The sequence below is a fragment of the Lissotriton helveticus genome, chromosome 7, assembly GCF_964261635.1.
Source record: "Lissotriton helveticus chromosome 7, aLisHel1.1, whole genome shotgun sequence".
In the NCBI taxonomy this organism is placed as follows: domain Eukaryota; kingdom Metazoa; phylum Chordata; class Amphibia; order Caudata; family Salamandridae; genus Lissotriton; species Lissotriton helveticus.
The window spans coordinates 1,554,452,374-1,554,474,371 of NC_136068.1; the positions used below are offsets into that span (position 1 = coordinate 1,554,452,374).

Genomic DNA, 21,998 nt, shown 5'->3' on the forward strand with positions numbered 1-21,998 from the left:
GTCAGTGAGTGAGCGAGCGAGCCTGTCAGTGAGTGAGCGAGCCTGTCAGTGAGTGAGCGAGCGAGCCTGTCAGTGAGTGAGCGAGCCTGTCAGCGAGTGAGCGAGCGAGCCTGTCAGTGAGTGAGCCTGTCAGTGAGTGAGCGAGCGAGTCAGTGAGTGAGCGAGCCTGTCAGTGAGTGAGCGAGCCTGTCAGTGAGTGAGCGAGCCTGTCAGTGAGTGAGCGAGCCTGTCAGTGAGTGAGCGAGCCTGTCAGTGAGTGAGCGAGCCTGTCAGTGAGTGAGCGAGCCTGTCAGTGAGTGAGCGAGCCGGTCAGTGAGTGAGCGAGCGAGCCTGTCAGTGAGTGAGCCTGTCAGTGAGTGAGCGAGCGAGTCAGTGAGTGAGCGAGCCTGTCAGTGAGTGAGCGAGCCTGTCAGTGAGTGAGCGAGCCTGTCAGTGAGTGAGCGAGCCTGTCAGTGAGTGAGCGAGCCTGTCAGTGAGTGAGCGAGCCTGTCAGTGAGTGAGCGAGCCTGTCAGTGAGTGAGCGAGCGAGCCTGTCAGTGAGTGAGCGAGCGAGCCTGTCAGTGAGTGAGCGAGCGAGCCTGTCAGTGAGTGAGCGAGCCTGTCAGTGAGTGAGAGAGCGAGCCTGTCAGTGAGTGAGCGAGCCTGTCAGCGAGTGAGCGAGCGAGCCTGTCAGTGAGTGAGTGAGCCTGTCAGTGAGTGAGTGAGCGAGCGAGCCTGTCAGTGAGTGAGCGAGCGAGCCTGTCAGTGAGTGAGCGAGCGAGCCTGTCGGTGAGTGAGCGAGCGAGCCTGTCGGTGAGTGAGCGAGCCTGTCGGTGAGTGAGCGAGCGAGCCGGTCAGTGAGTGAGCGAGCGAGCCGGTCAGTGAGTGAGCGAGCGAGCCGGTCAGTGAGTGAGCGAGCCTGTCAGTGAGTGAGCGAGCCTGTCAGTGAGTGAGCGAGCCTGTCAGTGAGTGAGCGAGCCTGTCAGTGAGTGAGCGAGCGAGCCTGTCAGTGAGTGAGCGAGCCTGTCAGTGAGTGAGCGAGCCTGTCAGTGAGTGAGCGAGCCTGTCAGTGAGTGAGCGAGCCTGTCAGTGAGTGAGCGAGCCTGTCAGTGAGTGAGCGAGCCTGTCAGTGAGTGAGCGAGCGAGCCTGTCAGTGAGTGAGCGAGCCTGTCAGTGAGTGAGCGAGCGAGCCTGTCAGTGAGTGAGTGAGTGAGCCTGTCAGTGAGTGAGCGAGCCTGTCAGTGAGTGAGCGAGCCTGTCAGTGAGTGAGCGAGCCTGTCAGTGAGTGAGCGAGCCTGTCAGTGAGTGAGCGAGCCTGTCAGTGAGTGAGCGAGCCTGTCAGTGAGTGAGCGAGCCTGTCAGTGAGTGAGCGAGCCTGTCAGTGAGTGAGCGAGCCGGTCAGTGAGTGAGCGAGCGAGCCTGTCAGTGAGTGAGCCTGTCAGTGAGTGAGTGAGCGAGTCAGTGAGTGAGCGAGCCTGTCAGTGAGTGAGCGAGCCTGTCAGTGAGTGAGCGAGCCTGTCAGTGAGTGAGCGAGCCTGTCAGTGAGTGAGCGAGCCTGTCAGTGAGTGAGCGAGCCTGTCAGTGAGTGAGCGAGCCTGTCAGTGAGTGAGCGAGCCTGTCAGTGAGTGAGCGAGCCTGTCAGTGAGTGAGCGAGCGAGCCTGTCAGTGAGTGAGCGAGCGAGCCTGTCAGTGAGTGAGCGAGCGAGCCTGTCAGTGAGTGAGCGAGCGAGCCTGTCAGTGAGTGAGCGAGCGAGCCTGTCAGTGAGTGAGCGAGCCTGTCAGTGAGTGAGCGAGCGAGCCTGTCAGTGAGTGAGCGAGCCTGTCAGTGAGTGAGCGAGCGAGCCTGTCAGTGAGTGAGCGAGCCTGTCAGCGAGTGAGCGAGCGAGCCTGTCAGTGAGTGAGTGAGCCTGTCAGTGAGTGAGTGAGCGAGCGAGCGAGCCTGTCAGTGAGTGAGCGAGCGAGCCTGTCAGTGAGTGAGCGAGCGAGCCTGTCAGTGAGTGAGCGAGCGAGCCTGTCGGTGAGTGAGCGAGCCTGTCGGTGAGTGAGCGAGCGAGCCTGTCAGTGAGTGAGTGAGCGAGCGAGCCTGTCAGTGAGTGAGCGAGCGAGCCAGTGAGTGAGCGAGCGAGCCTGTCAGTGAGTGAGTGAGCGAGCGAGCCTGTCAGTGAGTGAGTGAGCGAGCCTGTCAGTGAGCAAGCGAGCCTGTCAGTGAGTGAGCGAGCGAGCCTGTCAGTGAGTGAGCGAGCCTGTCAGTGAGTGAGCGAGCGAGCCTGTCAGTGAGTGAGCGAGCCTGTCAGTGAGTGAGCGAGCGAGCCTGTCAGTGAGTGAGCGAGCCTGTCAGTGAGCGAGCGAGCGAGCCTGTCAGTGAGTGAGCGAGCGAGCCTGTCAGTGAGTGAGCGAGCGAGCCTGTCAGTGAGTGAGCGAGCCGGTCAGTGAGTGAGCGAGCGAGCCTGTCAGTGAGTGAGCCTGTCAGTGAGTGAGCGAGCGAGTCAGTGAGTGAGCGAGCCTGTCAGTGAGTGAGCGAGCCTGTCAGTGAGTGAGCGAGCCTGTCAGTGAGTGAGCGAGCCTGTCAGTGAGTGAGCGAGCCTGTCAGTGAGTGAGCGAGCCTGTCAGTGAGTGAGCGAGCCTGTCAGTGAGTGAGCGAGCCTGTCAGTGAGTGAGCGAGCCTGTCAGTGAGTGAGCGAGCGAGCCTGTCAGTGAGTGAGCGAGCGAGCCTGTCAGTGAGTGAGCGAGCGAGCCTGTCAGTGAGTGAGCGAGCGAGCCTGTCAGTGAGTGAGCGAGCCTGTCAGTGAGTGAGCGAGCGAGCCTGTCAGTGAGTGAGCGAGCCTGTCAGCGAGTGAGCGAGCGAGCCTGTCAGTGAGTGAGTGAGCCTGTCAGTGAGTGAGTGAGCGAGCGAGCGAGCCTGTCAGTGAGTGAGCGAGCGAGCCTGTCAGTGAGTGAGCGAGCGAGCCTGTCAGTGAGTGAGCGAGCGAGCCTGTCGGTGAGTGAGCGAGCCTGTCGGTGAGTGAGCGAGCGAGCCTGTCAGTGAGTGAGTGAGCGAGCGAGCCTGTCAGTGAGTGAGCGAGCGAGCCAGTGAGTGAGCGAGCGAGCCTGTCAGTGAGTGAGTGAGCGAGCGAGCCTGTCAGTGAGTGAGTGAGCGAGCCTGTCAGTGAGCAAGCGAGCCTGTCAGTGAGTGAGCGAGCGAGCCTGTCAGTGAGTGAGCGAGCCTGTCAGTGAGTGAGCGAGCGAGCCTGTCAGTGAGTGAGCGAGCCTGTCAGTGAGTGAGCGAGCGAGCCTGTCAGTGAGTGAGCGAGCCTGTCAGTGAGCGAGCGAGCGAGCCTGTCAGTGAGTGAGCGAGCGAGCCTGTCAGTGAGTGAGCGAGCGAGCCTGTCAGTGAGTGAGCGAGCGAGCCTGTCAGTGAGTGAGCGAGCGAGCCTGTCAGTGAGTGAGTGAGCCGGTCGGTGAGCGAGCGAGCCTGTCGGTGAGCGAGCGAGCCTGTCAGTGAGTGAGTGAGCGAGCCTGTCAGTGAGTGAGCGAGCGAGCCTGTCAGTGAGTGAGCGAGCGAGCCTGTCAGTGAGTGAGCGAGCGAGCCTGTCAGTGAGTGAGCGAGCGAGCGAGCCTGTCAGTGAGTGAGCGAGCGAGCGAGCCTGTCAGTGAGTGAGCGAGCGAGCGAGCCTGTCAGTGAGTGAGCGAGCGAGCCTGTCAGTGAGTGAGCGAGCGAGCCTGTCAGTGAGTGAGCGAGCGAGCCTGTCAGTGAGTGAGCGAGCGAGCCTGTCAGTGAGTGAGCGAGCGAGCCTGTCAGTGAGTGAGCGAGCGAGCCTGTCAGTGAGTGAGCGAGCGAGCCGGTCAGTGAGTGAGCGAGCCTGTCAGTGAGTGAGCGAGCCTGTCAGTGAGTGAGCGAGCCTGTCAGTGAGTGAGCGAGCCTGTCAGTGAGTGAGCGAGCCTGTCAGTGAGTGAGCGAGCGAGCGAGCCTGTCAGTGAGTGAGCGAGCGAGCCTGTCAGTGAGTGAGCGAGCGAGCCGGTCAGTGAGCGAGCCGGTCAGTGAGCGAGCCGGTCAGTGAGCGAGCCGGTCAGTGAGCGAGCCGGTCAGTGAGCGAGCCGGTCAGTGAGCGAGCCGGTCAGTGAGCGAGCCGGTCAGTGAGCGAGTCGGTCAGTGAGCGAGTCGGTCAGTGAGCGAGCCGGTCAGTGAGCGAGCCGGTCAGTGAGCGAGTCGGTCAGTGAGCGAGTCGGTTAGTGAGCGAGTCGGTCAGTGAGCGAGTCGGTCAGTGAGCGAGTCGGTCAGTGAGCGAGTCGGTCAGTGAGCGAGTCGGTCAGTGAGCGAGTCGGTCAGTGAGCGAGTCGGTCAGTGAGCGAGTCGGTCAGTGAGCGAGTCTGTCAATGAGCCAGTCTGTCAGTGCCCATCATGCACATTCATCATAGTGAACCTTCAAAAGATCCTTTACTTATTATTAAACCCAATGCATTTCGGGTCATGAATTGAACCTTCCTCACGGGTCATTCACTACGTTTCTAAGGAAAAAAATGGAAACAGGAGACCGATCAACTTGAAATAAAAAAAAAAAAAACTCAAACATTCAAGGATGAAATACGTAGCCTGTGCTCATAGAGAAAAGAAATGCCAATTACAAACGTGCTCGAAAGAATGTGTTAAACATAGTGTAAGGAGGGTCGTGGTATCATTTATACGTGAAAAAAGTGCCAGTTGGTGAAGGTTAAATGTTCAGCCCGAAAGCTGTAACCGAAAATGTGCTAATTCCGGAGGTGAAAAATTCACAGGCAAGAATTAAGTGAAACCACATGATACATGCACTAACAGAAAAGGCGACATCGAAAGTGCCGAGGATGAATACCATGTTTGTGCTGAGATTATTTGTAACTGATTGTTATGGTGACACGCGAACAAAGCTGCCGCTGATGAAAACAGTGTACAGTGAGCGCTTATCTTCATGGCAGTATACTTTAGTGCCGATTAACTATCTAAAACGCTGTGCTGAAGTTTAATAATTTACATGCTCAAGTAAAGAGCTTAATCGTTTGCGCGCTCAAGTGAAGAGTTTACCGGGATCCCGCAGGCTACCGCGAAGAAAAACTTGGGAGTTAGTTGGTGCCGTGATTGCGTGTACACTTTATAACGTAATTAAGGCGCCTTAAAGGCGCGGTGTCAAGTGGTGTTAAGAAACAGTTGTGTGCAATAAAGTGAGAAAAAAGAATGAGGAAAAGGTTTACATAGTGTCGGAAATGGAACAAAGATATAGCACAGATTATGCAAACAACATATCAGACTGTACAGAACGTGATACATAATAAAAGACAAAATCACAAATGTGTAGACGAGGATTTAACAAGGGTATAAGCCCTTATGAAGTCTGAAAACAATTGCTGCAGGAACACTGAGAATGTCTTTGTCGATTTGGTGCGTGCGCTTTAAGGATGCACTTGAGCGATGCACTTAATGAAGAACAGAAAGGAAAGCCAGATGGCGGCTGGGCGCGTAACCACGCGCGAAACCACAAGCTTTAGGCCACAAGCAAAAGCGTGTGGTCGGATTTCTAAAGCCCACTCACTAAATGTGTCGCCAGTCTAGCGCATGTGCTGGCTCAGGCGAGACCTAATGATAGTCCTGATCAAACTTCTCTTCCTGTTCTATAATATTCCTGTACCGCTAAATAAACAATTTATTACTATTAAATCATACATGGTCTCCTTAGCCTGGGTGGACAGGCAGACCAAAGTACGGCGGGAAATACTTAAACAATCGTATGATTGCAGGGGTGCTCCAGACTTTGAACTTTACTACCATTGTGCCCTAGCCGATTTTCCCCCATACCATTTATAGCTGCCGGCATATATAGCTCACACAGTGGTGGAGCATGATGAACAAGTTACTTATACCTGTAATGATAGATCTGCAAGATACATATTTTAGTTATAGATTCCTTTCCATATAATACCCCCAGTATTCTATGGTAAGGAAGTCAGACTGGATCCAGAGAATTTTTTCTTCAGCAGTTACGGCTCTCTTGGCCAAGGGAGCTATCGAGCGAGTCCCAGTGCCAGAAGTAGGTTGTGGTTGTTATTCCCACTACTTCCTGGTACCCAAGAAGGACAAAGGCCTGCGTCCTATCTTGGATCTCAAGGACGTCAAAGCTTCCTCCAGAAGTAGAAGTTCAAAATGTTGGCATTAGCTCAGGTCCTGTCTGCCCTCGAGACTGGATGGTAGCGTTGGACTTGCAGGATGCTTATTTCCACATCCCCGTCCTGCCAGCCCACAGGCGTAACGTTACCTATGGTTCACGGTTGGCCACAAGCATTTCCAGTTTACCGTGCTCCCTTTGGACCATGCCAGCGCCCTTCGGGTGTTCACGAAAGTGATGGCGGTGGTCGCAGCTCATCTACGCAGATCAGGGGTACCAGTATTCCCCTATCTGGATGACTGGATGTTGAAGGCGGTCTCACCCCAGGCTGTCGACTCCCACCTCCAGACTTCGGCAGACCTCCTGCATTTGCTGGAGTTCACTATAAACGTGCCGAAGTCACACCTGATTCCCTCTCAGAAGCTCCTTTTCATCGGAGCATTTCTGGATACAGCGCAGTTTTGGGCTTATCCTCTCAAGCAGCAAGTCCGGGATATTCGGGCTATGATACCGATGTTTCAGCCTCGGTCCCGGGTTTCGGTGAGAATGGCATTGAGGCTGCTGGACCTCATGCCCTCCTGCATCCATCTGGTGGATCATGCCAAGTGGCATATGCAGGCTCTGCAGTGGGACCTGAAGTTCCAGTGGGCGCAGCATCAGGGGCATCTTTCCGATGTCATCCAGATCTCGGGGGGCACTGCACAACAGTTGCAGTGGTGGCTAACGAACCAGGATTGGATCAACGGCAGATCCGCTCTCCCTTTCCCAACCAGACTTCACGGTGGCATCACTTCTGGGATGGGGCGGCCACATAGGAGAGGCAGGGATCAGAGGCCTCTGGGCTCCGGCGGAGACCGAGCTCCATATCAACCTTCTGGAGCTCAGGGCGATCCATCTTGCACTGAAAGCATTCCTTCCTTCTGTCAAGGGAAGAGCAGTGCAGGTGTTCAGAGACAACACCACCGCCATGTGGTTCTTCAACAAACCGGGCAGGTGGGGTCGTGGACCCTATGTCAAGAGACTCTCCACCTCTGGAAGTGGCTGGAACATCAGGGCTTGTCCTTGGAGGTTCAACACCTGGCAGGTTCCCTGCACGCCAGGGCAGACGAACTCAGCCGCAGGTGCAGGATTGATCACGAATGGCGTCTTCACTCGTAGGTGGTGCAAGGTTTCTTTCAACAGTGGGGAGAGCCTTGGTTAGATCTGTTCGCCACCGAAGAGAACACGCAATGTCAGCAGGTCTGCGCACTGGAATTTCCAAGGCGGCACTCGATCAGCGATGCTTTGAGCCACAAGGGGAATTGCGGTCTTCTATACGCCTTTCCGCCTATACCACTTCTACCCAGAGTGCTGAAAAAGATCAAGGACTAGGCACAAAGAGTCTGGTATCCCAAGCTCTTGAACATGGCCATCGATCCTCATAGCAGACTGCTTCTTCGGGAGGATATTCTGTCACAGAAGCAGTGGACGGTACTGTACCCGAACCTGTCCAGCCTCCACCTCTTGGCATGGAGATTGAGCGGTGACAGTTGACAGCTTTTGACCTTCCTCCCAAAGTCTGTAATGTCATCTTGGCAGCCAGGCATCCCTCCACTAAAACAGTATATACCTGTAGATGGAACAAAGTCGTGGCATGGTGCACATCAAATGTGTGTGGATCCCCTTTCTGGCCCTTTTTCAGAGGTTCTCCTCTTCATTCTTTCTTTGGCCCAGCAGGGCTCTGCTCTGGACACCCTTAAAAGCTACCTTTCGGCCTTCCTGATCAGCCTTCTCTTTTTAAGTCCCCTGTTGTAAATAGATTTCTTAAAGGCATTACTCCCCTCTTTCCTCCTATTCCCTTCGTGATGCCCCAGTGGGACTTAAATCTGGTCTTAGCTTACCTTATGTGTGCTCCCTTTGAGCCATTATATAATTATCTCTCAGACTCTTGACCTTAAAGATTGCTTTTATGGTTGCCATTACCTCTGTTCACAGGGTCAATGAGCTTCAGGCTTGTTCTTCTAAACTTCCGTTCTGTTCATCCGGACAAGCTAGACCTTCTCGTATCCCCAAAGTGGTTACTTCTTTCCACATAAGACAGACCATCACTTTGTCCACCTTCTTCCCGCAACCTTCTAAAGTGGATCCAAAACGTGCGCTATCAATTTATCTGGATCGCACAAAACAATGTCAGGTGGATGATCAGCTCTTTGTTGGCTTTATGGGCGCCAAGAAAGGTTGGGCCGTACAAAAACGAACCATCTCTTGATGGGTCGTTCTTTTCTTTAAAATCTGTTATTCCTTGCAGAAAAAGGAGCCACCAGTAGGGTTGCATGACTATTCTACCAGAACAACGTCATCAACTACAGCTTTGGGACGTGGAGTCCCCTTAGTGACATCGGTCAGGCAGCCAAGTAGGCATCATTGCACACGTCCACTAAACATTACTGCCTGGATAGCCAAGTCCAGAGAGACGGCTTTTTTGGTCGTTCAGTTCTTCAGGACTTTCGGAAGTGAACTTGGTTCGCAGACCCACCTCTGGGGCTGGTATTGCTGGGGTACCTATTCTAAGGTAAGGAATCTATAACTAATAGATTCCACCTCACGCTGGCAGAGCTCCACTGGCTTCCAGTGTCAGAAAGGATAAAGTTTAAATCTCTCTGCCTAGTGTTCAAGGCTCTGCATGGTGTTGGACCCAAAGCCAAGCAGTACAAATTTGCATGGTAAGTCCCCACACGGAGTTTACGTTCATCCTCAGCCAATTTGGTCAAGGTGCCCAAATTCAGAAAGACAACTTCAGGTGGGAGAGCTTTTAGCATTGCGGCAGCAAAGCTCTGGAATACGCTTCCCACCAATATCAGACAGTTAGAGGATCTGATGCCATTTAGGAAAATAGTCAAAACTTGGCTCTTTCCGAGAGAATGAAATCTATTGTCTCGCCTCGATCAGTCTACTCAGGGCCGTTTTTTCCATCCACGCTGACCTGAGCACATGTTTATTAGCGGCAGGATATCTTTTGGGCGACAGTGCGCTTTACAAGTGACTGATACAATACAATATGTCTCTTTCAGATGAATAAGTTACTTACCTTCAGTAACGATTTATCGGTAAGAGACATATTAGTTATATATTCTTTACCGCCCCACCCATCCTCCCCTGTCTGCGAACTGACTTCGAGAGCAAAGGACTCCCTTTCAGGGACCTAGTTTTGTGCACCAGTGGTCAATGTCTTGCATGGATTCTGCGCTTCGGGCTTTGAATGTTGTGTAAAGAATTGACGTCAGCGTGCTGGGGCGGCATCAAAGTAGATACCACGACGTCATTCTGGGGATCATGACGCCAACGAATAACACGGAGTTGACCGACACCACCTACCGACGCGCAGGGGTACTGCTGAAGAAAAAATTAGTTCGAACCAGTCTGACGCCCGAGGGGTAATTCTAAGGTAAGGAATCTATAACTAATAGTCTCTTTCAGATACTTTGCACTCATTCCCCCTTGTATGCAATGATACCCAAGCACAGCAGCCCTGAGATAAATATGGTCGCAATTACACAGCTAGCCTGGGACTTGATCGGCAACAAACTCCAAACTCCAGCATCTAATCACCGGAGCGCCTCGAATGCCTATTCACTAATACATTTAACTAGAGAGTGGCTATCCATGCAGACATTTCAATTCAATTTCAATTGGAAATTCTGTGAAATATGGAAATATTCCCAATCAGACACTTTCTGGAGGGGCTTCGGTCCAACGGCGGAGGGAGAGGACATCCCACTGGACACTTTTACATATTGCATTAGAACGTTATCTGAAAACTATTAGACCTCATTTTCATAAGATCCAACCTCTGTAGAACACTAATAATACGCCTTAATAATTCCTTCAACAAAAATATGGGACGGGGAGGCTACGCAGCATGGCGGGATAGTCGCTGTTTAACACAGCTCCATCCTAACAGACTTTCCCCCTGCCATTCGTCACAATTATCCGGTACCTGAAAGTGGCTCCCCTGATCGGAGGGTGCCCCAAACCTAGTCCGGCTTGAACTGACTCGTGTAGGACTGCACCGGACACCCCACTGCAGTAGAAGGAGGCAATAGACCTGGGCTGACACGAGTGTGGTGGTGGACGTGGGCACCCATCGGGCGTGTCCCCCGCTCCGGAGCCCCATAGACTCAAGACCAGTGGTTTGGAGCTCCCCTTGCGTGCTCTCCGCGGACTCATCCGCCCACGGGGCCCCATAGAGGAGACAGGACCTTCCCTGTACATCGCCTACCGAGACAGTCTGCGGGGGTGGGGAGTTGCAGCGGACATATTTCGTGGCATGTGGGAGTTGGTCCTCAACGCGGTCACAATGTTGTGCGTGCAAGGGTCTAAATCAGTATAGACCAACAAGCTGGACCGCTATGCGATCCCCAAAGATGCGCTGCCTGACCCAGCCTCCTGAGAAGAACGCACTGGAGAGACAGGGAATGAGAGCACTGAACTCACTTATAAAGATGTGATCACTGGTGTCAAAACGTCGCTGGAGCACAAGATGAACTCTATTTCAATAGACGTCACTCTCATTCGCGATGACCTCACCAAAATGAGCGAAAAAGTCAAACAGGTGGAGCTCACCACGGCGAGCCTGGTGGGCAACATGTCACAACTTCAGGGCACAGTCTGGGAGTTGCAAACCTTTCGAAAGTTCGCAGAAACCCAGCTGGATGATTATGAAGGACGCCTCAGAAGGAACAACATCCGCATCTTGGGAGTGCCTGCAAAAATCAGAGGGCCGGTCCCTAGACCGTTTCGTGGAAGACTTGACCCTCAAACAGCTGCAGTGGAGAGGGTGCACAAAGTCCCTGGGGGGTCGCCTGAAGCCTGGGGCCCCCCCTCAACCAATGCTGGCAAAAATCCTTAACTTTTGGGACAGACACACTATTCTCCAGACTGCCAGAGGAGCCACGCCACTCAGATACGAAAATGCTGACATTACCTTTTTCCCAGACTTTACTCAACTGGTGCAGAGGCAAAGGAAGTCCTTTATGGCAGTCAAAATGAAACACGTAGGCTTGAAATACACTGTGTTCCCAGCACGGCTCCAAGTTGAGGCTGAGGGAAGGGCCTGGTTTGTCGACCACCAGAGGCAGTTGCCGGCTGGTTGGACAGTCGAAGGGAATGAGACTTTACTCTCAGAGGCTGTCACTCCAGACGAGCCGTCGCACAGAAGACTGATCTGTGAGAACTGTGCACCACGGATACTGGACATATACCCATTAAAGGGAACAGGTATTGGGGGCAAATGTTAGGCCTTATAGATAAAGGGAAGCCCTCCGTCACTTTGAGTTATGGACCTCATAGCATTTTACTATTCAGGGAACCTACCGTAATAGTTACAAACAGGGGAGGTTCGGGGGGGGGGGCTGGGCACCACACTCCTCTCTTTACTACTCTTAGTTAACTTGTTGAGCGACAGGCACTCTGCAAGTTTAGTCATGGGCAGTTTGACGCCCATAGTGCAGGGACACAGAGAGGGGAGGTTGTTGGGTTGGGGTTTTACAGTTCTCGTTTGGTATTGTTCTTCTATCGACAGATCGATTTAGCCTTGAAGCAGGGGAAACAGAAAGTCTTATTAGATCCAATGAGCACACAGTGGGGAAAAAACGCCAAAATATTGAGTTGGAATGTTAACGGGTTGGGGGATAAGATCAAATGTAACATGATTCTCCAGTACATTAAGAGACGGGCACCAGACATTATACTGCTTCAGGAAACCCATGTGGTGGGCAACTCCTGTAAGGCTCTAAACAGATGGGGCTACAAGCTGGTAGCCCATGTCGGCTTTACGACCATCTCTCGCGGGTGGACATACTGATTAGAAACTCTTTCCCCTTCCCCGCAAACTCCACGTGGACGGACGACAGGGAATGATACATAGGCATCTGAGGCCACTGGGAAGGAAGGGTATTGACGCTTATGTCCATTTATGTGCCCCCTGGCTTACAGAATGACACATTGAAAGATCTGTATGAACAACACAGGGTCTTGACTCTTCACCCAGCAAGGCTAAGTCAAATATAAGCAATCAACAACACAAATGCCAATACTGGAACTGATTTACTATTTTTGTTTAAATCACCCCTATATGAATAAAACATATCGGTCCGTTTTTTCTAACGTCACTAGTTTGTTTAATTGTTTATTTCACTAGTCACTTTAGCTTTTTGTTTCTGGAAAAGAACTTTTTTAGGTGCATATACAACAATGTACAATAAAACAAATTACACGAAAATATAAATATAATCACTGTACATATTTACAACACATCCAACACCCACTATTGACTAGTCCATTCATCACACATTCACACACATATATATATATATAACAAACATATAGTATGGCCCTTTGCCAAAACAAAATGTATCAATGAACAATATTGTGAACCCGCCCTACCTAAGTGATAGGTTTGCTTTCTACCATCCCCCGCGACAATTGAGATCTGCCTCCCTCAGACATTTGGTCACCCCCAGATTCAAGAGAGCTCGTCTCGGGGGAAAATCCCTGGTGGTTAGAGCCGCCCAGTTATGGAACAACCTCCCCGACCATCTTAGACACACGACAAGCCTCGCATATTTTAAAAAACATCTAAAAACTTTCCTATTCAGGCAAGTCATGTAGACCACATGCTTTCTGTCTTCTGATACTTGAATCTTCTCTCGCGCCAGGACAGTCTTGACTATTAGTGCGCGTTACAAGAAATATATAACATAACATAACCTTATTACATATCCTAATGTGACTATGTTACATGAAATTATATAATAAGAACTAAATTTCTTTTAATCTAACACAGTCCTTCTAGCCTTATTATTGGCTCAGGGCCAATTAAGGTCGACGCGTTTCGAACCCCCTGATTGCGGGGTTCTCCTCAGGACCAAAGAGTTCTACAAAAAACAACAAAGAATGCCAGATTAAGTCACCTGTAGGATAACACTACCTCTTAATATACCAATAGATAGCCACCTGCCGGCTCAAAACCACCTTACCTTTTGTCTAAAGAAATGCAATCCCTTGGGAGGTTATAAGATGTGATCACAATGTTCTAGACAGAAAAACAAAAAATTACACAGAGACATTAACTATACATGTAAAAATGGCCTAAAACTGCTCATCATTACTAATGAGGAGGCATTTTAATGGGACTCGCCTCATTCAGCTGGTGTTAAAACGCTAAATGAAAGAGGTTTAACGGTTATTTTGGAGCTCAAGCTGCAGTGGCGTGCTACACGCAGAAACTATGTTTAGAACTAACCTTATTCACGTGTTGGTGGGGCTCATAGTGCCTGTGAAGAAGAACACATGTATAAATTTGAAAATAAGCCCTTCAGTGATGATAAACTCTTTGAAAGTGCGAGGAGTTAGGAAACAAACCGACTTACCCGGTCTTAAGCGAACTGTACCCTCGTCGGGCTGATAGATCGCTGGCGGTGCTAGAGTCACCTGGCGATTCTACAACAACGAAAATGAGCGGGCTCAGTACGCACATTCTAGGCTGCCAGAAAACACAGAGAAACGCTTGGTTCATCTATATTGAACTTACTTGGAAGCTCGATCTTCTCTCAGTAAACAATCCGACGGTTTGATCGTGAACGCGGTTCCGTGCGTATGTAACGCCCAAAATGCACACCACGTGATCGGGTTTTTTTTCTTAAAGGTGCATAGTCTGCTTATACCAAATGTAACTTTATTGCACGCCCATTTGTGCTCACAGTTCAAAAATTGTATAGTGCTGTATGGTTATCCCTCGAACTGCAACAGATTTGTTCAAAAGACTACCCTTTGCTCGCAGTCAGCGTATTATCGGAAAGAGTAAACTGAGGGTGAAAAATCCCCGCAACATAGGCAAGGGTCTTAGAGTTAAATTGGCTCTTGCTGAAACATCACAAGAATTATGAAGGGAGTAACATTAAATTAGTTGTAATGTGATTATTTAGATTGAAATATGATGATTTACAATGAACTAACCTAAATTCTTCCCGTGTGCTATAACTCAAGTTGCCGCCAGGGCGGGTTGTACCATGTATCCCCTCTTTGTGCAGGTCATGTTGTCACAGATATGGTAGCTTAAGGAGTAGATCTAAAAATGTCAGAAATCTCATTCAACCCAGTGAGGGCTGTGAGGGCTGTATTATATTTCATTATTAACAGCGCCTCCCGCTGTCCCAGCTTCAATCCATATCGCCACCTCGAGGGTCGCGATCTATTTTTGATATGATAGTCCAGCGTAGGTCATCCTCCTTATGTTTTTCCGATATCCAATGCTGTACCAATGGTGCATTGGGGACTTCTCTTCTTATCCGTGACTTGTGCTGCTTGATTCGCTGGCGTGCCTCCTGCGTGGTTTTGCCAATATACAGTTTTGTGTATATAATCCAAAGAAGAATTGGCTAGGTGCACTGCTGTAAGTTAAAGCTAGTTTTTTGCAAAAAGTTTAGAGATAGTTGAGTTGAGGTTAGGGTGCTCCACAAGTTGCGTAGCCGACCTACTACGCTGAGTGAATGAATACTTGAAGAGCGCACTGACGAATGTTAGTGCGTCCCTGTGGGCACTCCATGTGGTTCGTATGAACTACAGACTCCGTTGTAAATGATGTGTCAATTTATTATTATTCATAAATTTAACAGTTCATTTGTGTTGCGGTTTACTTCAAAGGTAATTCATTTCATATCAATTGCGATGGTTGAACAATATATATTCAACAATGTGAGCAAACATGCTCCAATGCATTTCGGGCGTGGCCCTTTCTCAAGGAGCTCTGAAAAACGAAAAATGATACAATGTAGACTGATTGCAATAAATCAAGATGTTCATCACACAACTTAATATAACTTAATAACATGCGACAAAAAACGTGCATATTAAGTGAAGCGAAGGGTAGGGTGTGGAGATTTGGAAAAAAGGCAGTGGTGAAATGAGACGGAGATAGGGTGGTTTACACAAAACGATAAACACGGGTGGTTTGGGTCGGTAAAGCACGTACCGGTGATTGTTGAATGGCGGGGTCAGGTTAAATATTGCTGTGGAGAAAAATAAAATTAGCTATAGGCTTCTTATGGAGGAAACAAACGTGAGCGAGTAGAGGTATTTATTTCATTTATTTATTTCAAAGGTTTTATATAGCGCTGCTGGACCCGAGAGTATCAGAGCGCTTTACAAGGAAGGTAAAAGCAAACATTGAACAGTGAGAACAAACAAGTCAAGTGCGTCAGAGGATTATGGACATATAAATTGAAAAGTATAAAAAATAAAGAAGGGAGGAGAGAGATGGAAGTGAAGCGAGGGAGAGACAGAGAGGGCAAGGGTAAAGCGGAGGAGGGAGGGAGAGAGAGGAGTTAACAGGGATGGTGTCATACTACAAGTATTACGATACATTGGGCATGCAAAGTGTCCGTGACATTAGATACCCCATTATTTGTTGAGAAGCAGTATTTTAAGTTCTTTTTTGAAGAGATGGTAGGAAGGGTTGCATCGGATATCCTTTGGGAGGGAGTTCCAGATTGTGGGAGCGTTACCAGAGAACGCACAAGATTGGGTCTTCTGATGTTTAAGTCTGGGTGGGATCAGGATAAGTGAGTTAGTGCTTCTCAGGGATCTGGAACAACCTGCTTTCTGAAGTTTAATTGCAAGATAGGAAGGGGAGTTTTGGTGAAGAGCTTTGTGAGTGATGCAGGCAAATTTTGTATGTGGAAATTTTGTAATGAAAGCAAATCCGAGATCCTGCTATATGGTTCTTTTCCTGAGGATTTTAGTGATTGTCTTTGGCCTACCGACCTACCCCCTCCAAAAGCTGCTTCGGGCCCAGTGAAAAATTTGGGGGTTTGGTTTGGTAAGAACCTTAAGTTCGAGGACCATATAAATAAAGTCACTGGAGTCTGTTTTTTCACTTTAAAAACTTTGCGCAGGTTTTTCCCTCTGTTACCGAAAGAAGCTAAAGAGACTGTCATTCGGGCATTGGTACTCTCTCGGTTAGACTACGCTAATGGACTGTTTTCTGGCTTGCCGGCTTACCTGATTCACCGCCTTCAGGTTATTCAGAACGCCGCCGCCAGACTTCTGTTTAATGTCCCAAGGCGTTCCAGTGCTCGACCTCTTCTCCGTGCTCTGCACTGGCTCCCTGTTGCCCACAGGATTTTGTTTAAAATCCTAGTGCTGGCGTATCGGGCCATCCACCACACTGGTCCTGTCTACCTGAGAAAAAGGTTCTGCCTGTATATTCCCAATCGCCCTTTGCGCTCGGCCAATCTGTGCCAAATGACTGTCCCCAAATTTAAATATTGCAGACTTGGTGGCCAATCAATCTCAGTGAGAGCAGCGAAATCCTGGAATACTTTACCTCTTCATTTAAAAACTGCACCGACTCTTGGTTCTTTTAAGAAGGGTCTTAAAACCCATCTTTTTAATATTATAGTCTAAACCTCCCTACTTTCTGTATTCCTAGTTATTTACGCTCCCCCAGTCTGCTCTGCCTTCAACGCGCCAGGATACTATTTTTTTAGTAATAGAGCGCGATATAAAAGCTTTTAATAATAATAATAATAATGTGGATCTTCCTTCTATTGGAAGCCACTTGAGATTTTTGAGGATGGGGGAGATGTGATCAAATTTTCTGCAGTCGGAGATGAGTCTAGCTGCAAGGTGGAGGACAGATTTAATTGGGGCAAGATGGATTTTAGGAGTGCCGGCCAAAGTGGCGTTGCCATAGTCGATCCTGGAGAGGACCAGTGACTGGACAACAAGTTTGAAGTCTTCTGCTGGAATGAAAGGTTTGAGTTTTTTGAGGTGGAGAAGGGTTAGAAGAGCGCTTTGGGAGGCATTTTTGATGTGGGGGATGAGTTTGAGATTTTGGTCAATACTGATGCCAAGGGACTTAACAGTATTAGAGGTGGAGAGAGTGCAGTTTAGTGCATTGATGTCCTTTACCCAGAGTTGGATGGGAAGAGGATTGTTTTTGGGGGAGAAGATAATGATTTCAGTTTTTTGGGGGTTTAATTTGAGATGGTTCAGATGGAACCAGGTTTGAATTTTAGTCAGTGTCTCATTTAGGTGAAGGATGTATTTGTGAGATTTGATCTTGTAGTATAGTTGCGTGTCATCAGCATAGAGATGGTAACTGATATTAGCGTGTTTGAGGATGAGGGTGAGTGGTTCCATGAACAGATTGAATAGGGTAGGGGAGAGGATGGAACCTTGGGGTACTCCAAGTGTAACAGGTTGAGGTTTGGAGAGGAAATGGCTAAGTTTGATTTGTTGGGATCTGTTTTGGAGGAATGAGGAGAACCATTTGAGTACCGTGCCTTCAAAGCCGAATCGATCTTTGAGGGTGTTGAGAAGGGTAGGGTGGTGAACGGTATCAAATGCAGCTGAGAGGTCAAGAAGGATAAGTATAGAGGATTTACCTTTGTCAAGGGAACGGTGAATATCATCCATGACATTTAGCATAGCAGTTTCAGTGCTGCAACCCTTTCTGAAGCCGGACTGGAAGACATCAAGGAGGTTGAATGAGATAATGTGTTTCTCTAGTTGCATTAAGACACATTTTTCGAGGGCTTTGGAGAGGAAAGGAAGGTTAGAGATGGGACGAAGGTTGTTTGGATCATTGGGGTCCGCAGTGGAGTTTTTGGGAATGGGCGTAATTTGGCCAAGTTGGAGGGATGCAGGGACACAGCCTGTGGAGAGAGAGGAGTTGATAATTTTAGACCAAATAGGGGCAATGGTGGATTTGAATTCTTGGGCTAATGTGGCGGGGAGAGGATCTTTGGAGTGTGCTGAAGGTTTAAGTTTGACCATGATATTAGTGATCAAAGATTCAGATACTGGGCTAAAATCATTCCAGGAGGCGTTGTTTTTAGCGGGAGGGTTTGTTGTATGAAGGGTATTATGCAGGAGTAGATCAGGTAGGGAATCAGAGGTATCAGGCGAAGTGAAAGAAGAGATCGACGTCGACTTAGGAGTGTATGGAGGAGTGTGTAGGGTAGTGGTAGGTTGGGGTGCGAGAGGGAGGGAAGAGAAGGATAATTCAATCATGTTGATTTTGTTCGTGAAGAAGCTAGCTATTTCTTCGCATTTGTCTGTGGAGGCTAAAATTTTAGGAGGGCCATTGGATGTTTGTTTTTTTACAATATTGAACAGTTCTCTAGGGCGGTTTCTGGCTCGATCAAGCTGAGATCGTAGAAAGGAGGCTTTATCTTTAAATATGTGTTTTTTGTATTGGGCACGAGTAGTCCTAAGAATAGAGAGATTCTCCACAGTAGGGTGAGATCTCCAGACCCGTTCACAATGTCTGAGTGACCGCCTTTCATTATGAAGTTCAGAATTGAACCAGGTCTTAGGGGGTATATTCTTTTGTTGTTTAAGTTTGATAGGAGCAATTTTGTCTAAGGCTTCACGAATAGCGTTATTATAATGGTTGGTTAGGTCATTTGTGCTGTCAGAGAGAGGTGGTAAGTCTAAGTGAGCCTTAATTGTTATTTCGAGTTCACCCGGAAGGAATACGTCGAAGGTTGCGTGAGAATTTTTGGGATAGTATGTTGGTGGGTGCTGGTCGAGAGGTATTTAAGATCAAGGTGAAAAGGATGAGGTAGTGGTCAGACCAGTCAACCGGAAGAATATTTGTGAGGGAGGCTAGATCATTGGTCGTTATAATGGCATCAAGGGTGGCACCTTTGTTATGAGTGGGAGAGAGGCAGAGTTGGGACATATTGGTGATGTCCATTGATGTCCATTGATGTCGAGGTACTAACTCGCGTTATAACTTACTTCAAACACTGAAGCTAAGAGTCTTGAAATGGGATCAGGAAGCTCCTCGACGTGGAGATCAGTCAAGGAGTGTAAATCATGGGTTTGTGGCCCGCGGCGTTAGCTTGTTTAAATCGGCCGGGTGTTGCAATGTCTCATCGTGTTTGTTTGGGCATAAAAGAAGGACTGTGGGATGTCGCCAAAAAACGTGGCGGCCATCTTGGAATGGTCAAAAGGGGTTGGAAATGACTGGGTCCGCACTGGGGATAGGGATAAGTGCAATGGGAATGAAAGGTAGATAAGAAAAGATGAAAAAGGAACGGTAAAACATGTGTAAAAAAGGTTGCATCTTCAACCAAACATATTAGCAATGCATACTGATATAAGACGGTATTTATAGGTAGCAACTGAGTTCAATACGGTCATTGAGACCAAATGGTTTCAAGGATTGCAAACGATAAATCCAGAATGTTTCACGTTGTAAAAGGGTTCTGTTATTGTCTTTGCCTTCTTTTCTTTGCACCAGCTCCAGTACCATCTATTTTAATTGAGCTATGTTATGCTTGAGTTCATGGAAGTGTGTGGCTACGCTTGATCTTTCGTTTCTTGTCCGTATATTAGATTTGTGCTCGTTGAGCCGTATTTTTATTTTCCTTTCAGTTTTCCCAATGTAGATTTTTCCACATGAGCATTTTAGCAGGTAGATGAGGTTCACTGAGTCATATGTTGTCGCATGTTATTAAGTTATATTAAGTTGTGTGATGAACATCTTGATTTATTGCAATCAGTCTACATTGTATAATTTTTCGTTTTTCAGAGCTCCTTGAGAAAGGGCCACGCCCGAAATGCATTGGAGCATGTTTGCTCACATTGTTGAATATATATTGTTCAACCATCGCAATTGATATGAAATGAATTACCTTTGAAGTAAACCGCAACACAAATGAACTGTTAAATTTATGAATAATAATAAATTGACACATCATTTACAACGGAGTCTGTAGTTCATACGAACCACATGGAGTGCCCACAGGGACGCACTAACATTCGTCAGTGCGCTCTTCAAGTATTAATATACAGTTTTGGACACGGGCACCAGATACCATAAACCACATTTCTTGTCTGGCAATTCGTGAACTTATCGTGTTTCCAATGGATTCCCTCAAAGCTGAACACTTCGCCCTCCTCCGTTTGTGCACAACACGTACAATTTCCGCACTTATGATGGCCTTTGATAAGGGGTAGCCCCAGCATTCCTCTTAGTGTCGATTTAGTATCACGAGGTAAAGCAGCACGTACTACATGGTTAGCCAAACTTTTCTCTTTTCGAAAAGCGAAGAGCGGCGGTTCTTGGAAATCACAATGTAGATCTTTGACCAAGTGCCAGTTTTGCATAACCATTTTGCGCAGCTGGTGTGAACTGGGGCCAAATGTGGTCACACAGACCAACCTATTCATCTCAGGTCGTTCCGTCTTTTGTAACAAAGACTCACGAGGGACCCACCAAGCTCGCCTAAGGGAATGTGTCATAAGCTTTTTTGGATATCCTCTTTCACGCAACCGGTCCATCAATCCATTGGCATGCTTGAAATATTCGTCTTTATTGGAGCAATTGCGCCGAATTCTTAAAAACTGACCAAATGGCAAAATTTGCTTAAGGCTTCTAGGGTGCTGACTTGTGTAATGAAGGGCTTTGTTCCTATCTGTTGGTTTCCGAAACAATGTTGTTCCCAGTGTACCTTCCGTTGCATACACTTCCACATCAAGAAAAGTGATACTTTTATTAGAAGCGGTGTGGCTGAATTTAATATCCTCAGTTCTTTGATTTAGCCATGTCACAAAATTATTTAATGTCTCTTGGGTCCCTGACCAAATAAAGAATACATCATCGATGTATCCCTCACCAATTAGTTGCCCCTCCGAAATCCAGCAATACTAATCAAACTTTCAAGGCATGGGACGATATAAACAGCTCCAATTTGAAAACCTCTCTAGTAGTCTCCATGCCTCCCTTCTCACAAGACCCAATCATAGCCACCTCTCAATTTTATGACTGGGTTGATGCAGCTGTATCCTCACTGGTTCCTATTAAGCAAATATCCCGCAATAGATCTACTCCCTCAGCTCCCTGGTATTCAGCTGCTTTAAGACAGCAGAAACAACAATGCAGGCAGAAAGAAAGGCTTTGGCGGAAAGATTACGCCGAAGAGGCCAAAACCAAATATAAGGAAATGGTAACCAAATATAAACAAATGATTGATGAAGCCAAGAAATCATATTTTAGTCACAAAATAGAAACTGCAAAAAACTCGTATAAACTTTTGTATGACACCGCAAAACAGCTAGCAGGTCATTCTCCCAACTTGACCCCTCCTCCATCCCAACTTCTGTGTGACACATTGGCTGACTTTTTCTTTAGTAAAGTTAATGATATATATTCTGCATTTACCACCAACATTAGAAATTCTTCTGAAAGCACACCTAACACACTTATTGGTCCCACTCTCACTCAATTTGCTGAAATTACAGAAGCCCAGGTCATGGACATAATTGCAACTATTAGATCAGGCTCAGCACTTGATCCTTGCCCTCTCAAAGTTTTACAGCCAGTCTTGGAAGAGATCACCCCGGCCATATCCTCTATATGCAACGCCATGTTTAAAACAGGTATCTACCCAAAAAGTTTAAAACAAACCATCATAAAACCTCTGTTAAAGAAGTCATATTTGGACAAGGAGGAACCCAAAAGCTATCGGCCAATAGCCAACTTACCAGTCCTGGCCAAGATAGCCGAAAAGGCTATGAACAAACAACTTTCCGCTTTTTTGGAACAACACCAGCTACTTGACGAAACTCAGTTTGGGTTCCGCCAGTGTCATGGGACGGAGACAGCTCTGATTAAAGCAGCTGACGACATCAGACTCATCCGTGACACTGGGGGTACAGCAATTTTGATACTACTAGATCTATCTGCAGCCTTCGACACGGTCGATCATACCACCTTGATTGACCGTGTCGAGGGTCTGGGGGTACAGGGGACTGCCAGCAGACTCCTGGCCTCCTTTTTGGCTGATAGAACTCAGGTAGTTACAACGGGACCATTCCAATCGTCCACTATGTCACTGCCATGTGGTGTACCTCAGG

The 21,998-nt window shown here is 48.2% G+C and overlaps 1 protein-coding gene across 11 annotated transcripts in view; it reads right to left on the reverse strand.

The window, feature by feature from the left end:
• Window positions 1-21,998, reverse strand: part of PPP6R1 (protein phosphatase 6 regulatory subunit 1) — a 1,126,148-nt gene that overhangs the window by 1,016,850 nt on the left and 87,300 nt on the right. For 2 of the 11 annotated variants that reach the window (XM_078655035.1, XM_078655042.1), the window contains exon 1: window positions 13,499-13,563. The exons of the other annotated variants lie outside the window; for them this stretch is intronic. The gene's annotated coding sequence lies outside the window, so the exon portion shown is untranslated. Of the gene's footprint in view, window positions 1-13,498; window positions 13,564-21,998 lie in introns of those variants that run through there. 11 annotated transcript variants of the gene reach the window in all.